The following is a 6130-nucleotide window of genomic DNA, read 5'->3' as shown; positions in this document are numbered from 1 at the left end:
ATATTACTGCCTGAAGTGGCTAATCATTCTGACAATCATCCACATGGCATTCTGAAAGAGGCCGATACATACTACTGACCCTACAATGTGCATCTGCTAATTACCCTGTATTCCCTGATTCTCACAATATATAGCAGGCACAACGGCAACTGTTGGATCAGCATAGCTTCAGCCTTACTTTAAAGCTGAAGCTGATCCTAAACAGAGTTACATGCTTCTATGAACATTGACTTAAATGGATTTTGAATTTAGCCTCTTTCTATTAAGGAACTAACTAGATTTACAGGTTCAACCTAAGCACAGCTAATGGACTTAGAAGATCTGACACTGCTTAGGATAACAGAATTCTTCATGATACTTTCATAACCTTGGAGTTAACATCTATCTTAAAACAGGAGGAGAACCAGATTCCTGTAATATGGTATCTGCATAAATATATGTCAGGTATTTTAGTAGAAATTCTTCATTATTTGTAAAAGTCTTGCATTATTTTAGAACATATTTTAAACAATTCTCAAATTAAAATGCTGAAAGTTTCTCATATGTACACAAACAAATATACATACATACACACTTTAGATTTAAATGTATTTGTGCAGGAATGCATTTTGGCATTTGTGGTTCTACAGTTTTACACACTGCTGGTGTTTGATCTGGTCAATGATCTGGACAAGACCCCATTGACTATTATGCTATTAAAAAGAAGGCTCTAAATTTTTATACAGATACTGTATTCCTGATGACAGTTCACTCATAACAGCAACATGAAAATTTAGAATAAATTATGGCATCTTGCTAACCTGGTCTTCATACTAAAGCTAATTTGGGAAGTGTGGCTGTGATGGACTGTCAAGGGTTAATGCCTCACAGAGTCTGAGAACCTTTGAGTGACAGGCTGTTCAAATGGAATTTTGTGGAAAGTGTCAGTTAAGAAATGACAGATGGGAACTGACAGTTGAAGAAGAGACAGTTTAGCACTGACTGTGGACTGAGAAAGTGGCAGAAGGAGTGGGTGGATCAACAAGGATCCCCATTCAAGCCGAAAAGGGAAATTGCTTTTAGTTAAGAGAAGTAATCCCTGCCCCGTACAAAGGGACATTGTTCTTGAAAGAAGAGTGATCCCTGGCAATGCTCCCCCTTAGATGTGGAGTCCTGTGAGCAAAAATTCTAGTTTCTGAGCTACGGGCATTAAAGTTGTGAGCAGGTGATTTGGGTGCTGTGTAATTTAGTTTGCTCTGGAGTCATCCTTCCTGAGCTAAGACAAAAATGTGTGAGCCAGATGCTAAAAAACTGTGAGCTAGCTCACACTAACTCAGCTTTATAGGGAACACTGATCCCTGGTCTGTGTAGAGAAAAGGATTTGGGGAACTTCGTTGTACATTCCTGCCTTCTAAACCTGACATGTCAGTGAAACCCAGAAACCTATGCTTGTGAGTAAAAGCAGAAACTGAAAAGAAAGCCTCTCTCCTCAAAGTTTCAAAGACCTAGTGAAAAACCAAAAATGCTTAGTTGTTGGCAACATATTATCTGGATTTAGTGTGATTACAAAGTTACCTCATATTATCATATGGCATTGTGTGTAATATAGCCAGGAGATCCTAAGATTGTCTGGCAGCCTAAAGTTCTCATTACCTACCCCTGATTCCACCTGACCATTTCTCCACCAAGTTAAATAAAACATTTTGGTTATTTTTAACATTTCTAAAGACTATTGTGTGTCATTATAGAAGTAAAATATAAGCAGGTGATAAATTCCTGGCTTGGGTCAACATTAAAATATATAATAACATGACAGGGTAGGACAGTAATAAACCAACAAAAAAGAAGAAGATAGATGTAGGGTCTGCTCAGCAAGCAAGCAAGAAGAAACAAATGGAAAATCCTGTGCATGAGGGAAGGAGGAGGGTGAGAACAATATAGTGGCAGACAAGGCAGTGAACTTTCAGCTGCCTTTATATGTCCCAGGGGTGTACCCTGAGAAAAAAAATTATTATGACTTCAGATCTGGGATTCAGGGAAGACACCCTTACCAGTTATTCCTGATTTTTGGGTAGGACGGTACTGGTTTGGGATTTGAATCAGTAGGTATTTGGGAGGGGGATGATTGGTATGTCAGGACCATTATTTTTAATGGGGGGAAATTTGAGGGTGTGATCCAGCTGTTTTTAAAGATAACGGCATCATAGTCCTCCCTATAATCTAAATACCCCCTAAATTTCAGCAGAATGGATACAGGGGTTTGATTTAAAGACCTTCCCCCAAGTAAGAGAGAATTTGTCTTTACCATTCTAAAAAACATGGTAATGAACTGAAAACTGTTTTCATGCATATATTCAGTTTGGAAATTTTGGGATACACATCCCTAGTGGGTCCCTAAACTGACCACCAGGAACATGAAGTGTGGAAGACAGCATAGGCTGATGCTCTATATGTTATGGCCAATTTGAAGGGTGCTTACTATGTTGCCAGAAATACATATTCACACTCTTATTGGAAGGTGTTCTTATACAACATTTTTTTCTAATTTGGCAGTCATCCTGACCCCCAAAACTAACTTTGTATAATTAACATATGAAGAAGAACAAAGAATGATGTAGGGTTGCCAAATAGAAAAATCTTACCGGTGGGGGAGCGTCCTGTCACTCCGGGAGCCGGCTGGGGATGTGTGTGCGGGCGCGCAAAGCGTGCGTGCACTTCCGGAGCCTCACCGGAAGTGACGTCACATGCTGGGGTGGGGCCACGCCATTTGAGGGGAAAACTCTTTGTTTTCCCCTCAAATGGCGTCGCCCCGCCCCCAGCGTGCGATGTCACTTCCAGGTGACGCACATGCGGGGTGGGGTTTCCCCCGGGCCCCGATTCCGCGGGAGCGGGAATCGGGGCTCAAAACCAGGGGGAATTCCGCCCCCCGGGGGGATTTGGGAACCCTAGAATGATGACAGTTATTATAGTGGCCATGAAATATGAAAAGCTTTTTAAAAATTTAAACTGAAATAAAGGAAAGCATAAACACACACATACAGGATCACAGAATCACAGATTATATATATATTGGGTCCTGTTATTAGTCAACATGGAATGTTTCCAGCAAGAGTTGATAAGTAGTATTTTATAAGAATTGGGATTGCTACATGCTCAGATAAAGTATATATTGCAAAACGAATGTTCACATTGCACAGTATTCATTAGCGTGTGAGTGATGACAGAAGGATATTCCTTACAGAACTACTTCAGTAAATGTTTTTGCAACTTAACTTTATTGACTCTTCGTTATTTTTATAATGGATGTTGTTTTTGGAGTTCCACCTCTTCCCGTGATCCCTCATTTTGGCTGCCTGGAGGCTGGCAATACTAAGGGGAGGGTCAGACCTGTAGATTTGAGGGGTAGAGCCTGAAGAGGCCAAGGTTTGGGGTGCAGAGGGACCTCAGTAGGGTATAATGCCATAGAGTCCATTGCCCAAAGCAGCCATTCTCTCCAGGAGAACTGATCTTGGAGATCTCCAGGTGCTGCCTGGAGGCTGGCAATACTAAGGGGAGGGCCAGACCTGTAGATTTGAGGGGTAGAGCCCGGGGAGGGCAGGGTTTGGGGTGCAGAGGGACCTCAACAGGGTATAATGCCATAGACTCCATTGCCCAAAGCAGCCATTCTCTCCAGGAGAACTGATCTTGGAGATCTCCAGGTGTTGCCTGGAGGCTGGCAGCAGGGTATAATGCCATAGAGTCCACTCCCCAAAGCAGCCCCAAAGCAGCCATTGTACTAGCTGGGAAATTTTCTGCAGGTGAAATGATGTGCTGTGGCTGGGGAGCACGGTGATTTCTTGGAGATCTCCAGGCCTCACAGGGAGATTGGCAACTCCAGTGACCACTTAAGGGAAGATTGGGATATGTATTTTACCTCAGGACACATTGAATGATTCTCAACAGCAACAGCAAACTGTTTAGAATGTTAGAGGCAAAGATCAATCAGGCCGCATATGTAAATGACCTCTGTGTTCCGACTGGCTACTGGGGGAGAGGAACAGCAAACTGTTTAGAATATTGGGGGCAAAACTCAAGCAACGCAGCCAGTGGATAGGGACAGCTTCTGAGTGACACATCATGGAGCCAACTGATTTGGGAGCATGTGGAATATTCGCTTCAATATACAATTATATATAAGAAGAGATGTATATGTATATGTAAAATCACACTCTAACATATTTAACTGCAGAACATTTATTTCAGTTAAGCTATGACTGGAGCACTAACAATCAAACCAAGTCAGAGTAACAGAGGGATATCATGAGATTTATGCCCCACATAATATTTTCTATCTCAGACAGGGCTTTGATTATTTTTTATTTAACACACATTTCCTAGGGTGTAGTATAATTTGTATTGCTATTTTTTCTGCCTCCTGTTTTGATTATTACAAAGGAACTACTGGATTAACATTAGACAGGGAGTTAAGCAGAGATTTAGGCAGATCAAAAACTGATCTACTCAGAAGTTTCATTTTATTCAGCAGGGCTTACTCTCAGGAAGGTGTTCTTAATTTGTACCCTGCACGTATACTTGAAAAACATAACATTTTGTGTCAAGAAGAACTTAGTTATATTACATGTATAAATTATGCAAATTTAAAAAGATTTTCATATATACATGCCTGTTTTGCATAATGAGTCCTGCTTTGCTTAATGGTACTACAAGGCCTTAATTGTGCTATGTAAGGCCCTACAGCAGTACGTGGATAGAGAACTGCCAGAAGTACAAGCTGGGTTTCGAAGAGGTAGATGAACTAGAGATCAAATTGCCAACATTCGCTGGATTATGGAGAAAGCAAGAGAGTACCAGAAAAACATCTACTTCTGCTTCATTGACTATGCTACAGCCTTTGACTGTGTGGATCACAATAAACTATGGCAGGTCCTTAAAGAGATGGGAGTACCAGACCACCTCACATGTTTCTTGAGAAACCTGTATAAGGGTCAAGAAGCAACAGTTAGAACCGGATATGGAACAACTGATTGGTTTAGCATAGGAAAAGGAGTACGTCAAGGATGTATATTGTCACCTTGCTTATTTAATATATATGCAGAGTACATCATGCGAAATGCTGGCCTGGAACACTTGATTGCTGGCCTGGAACAACTTATTGGTTTAGCATAGGAAAAGGAGTACGACAAGGATGTATATTGTCACCTTGCTTATTTCATATACTAGCAGTAAAGCCCGTTGTGAAAGCAATACAACGGGATCTAGAAAGAGGCTCTGGGGCAGTGCTCTGGCTTTGGGCAAACAGTGTCAATTTGCTGTGGTGACCTCAGCAGGGTATAATGACAGAGTCCTCTGTTTTCTCCGGAGGAACTGATCTCTGCTACCTGAAGAGCAGTTGTAATTGTGAGTGATCTGTAGCCCTCACCTGGAGATTGGCAGCAATTGTTACCCAGGACAAAATGGCTGGTTTGGAGGGTGTAGTCTATGGCATTCTACCTGTCTGAGGTCCCACCCCTCCGCAAACCCCACCCTCTCCAGGCTCCACCCCTCAAATCCCCAGGAATTTGTCAGCATGTAGTTGGCAACCCCATCTCCTTCCCAGCTAGCCACCAACCTACCATTATCTGCCCCTTTGACTTCAGCTGACTTCTGCCCTCCCTTCTGCAGAGCAGTTGTAATACTGAGTGCTCTCCAGCCCTCACCTGGAGATTGGCAACAATGGTTCCCTATGTGAGACTGACTGGTTTGGAGGGTGGAGTCTATGGCAGTGTACCTGTCTGAGGTCCCACCCCTCCTCAAACCTCACCCTCTTCAGGCTCCATCCCTCAAATCTCCAGGAATTTCCCATCTGGAGTTGGCAACCCTATCAGGACTGGCCCCAATGTGTTTTCTCCCAAAGGCCAAAGTAGGTGACAGGACCAAGCTTAGTTGCCTACCAACAGGCACTGAGGGGAATGTAGGGTTGCCAGCTCTAAGGAGGGAAATACCTGGAGGTTTGGGGGGTGGATTCTGTAGAGGGCCGGGCGACGGAGGCATCGGCCTTCTGTCGCCCGCCTTGCCCCCCCAATCTCGGCCCGGGCACCCGCGGCTCCCACCAGCGGCCGCCCGACTCCAGACTCCCCCGCGGCCACTCCAGCCAGGCGACGGAGGCATCGGC

At 43.4% G+C, this 6130-nt stretch overlaps 1 protein-coding gene across 1 annotated transcript in view; it reads right to left on the bottom strand.

Moving 5' to 3' along the window:
* Nucleotides 1-6130, bottom strand: part of CNKSR2 (connector enhancer of kinase suppressor of Ras 2) — a gene marked incomplete at its 5' end in the record, with an annotated part of 227995 nt that overhangs the window by 108425 nt on the left and 113440 nt on the right. The gene's annotated exons all lie outside the window — the stretch shown is intronic.

Source organism: Gekko japonicus, unplaced genomic scaffold (genome assembly GCF_001447785.1).
Source record: "Gekko japonicus isolate JY-2015 unplaced genomic scaffold, Gekko_japonicus_V1.1 scaffold1825, whole genome shotgun sequence".
Taxonomy (NCBI): Eukaryota; Metazoa; Chordata; class Lepidosauria; order Squamata; family Gekkonidae; genus Gekko; species Gekko japonicus.
This window is presented reverse-complemented; position numbering and strand designations above follow the sequence as displayed.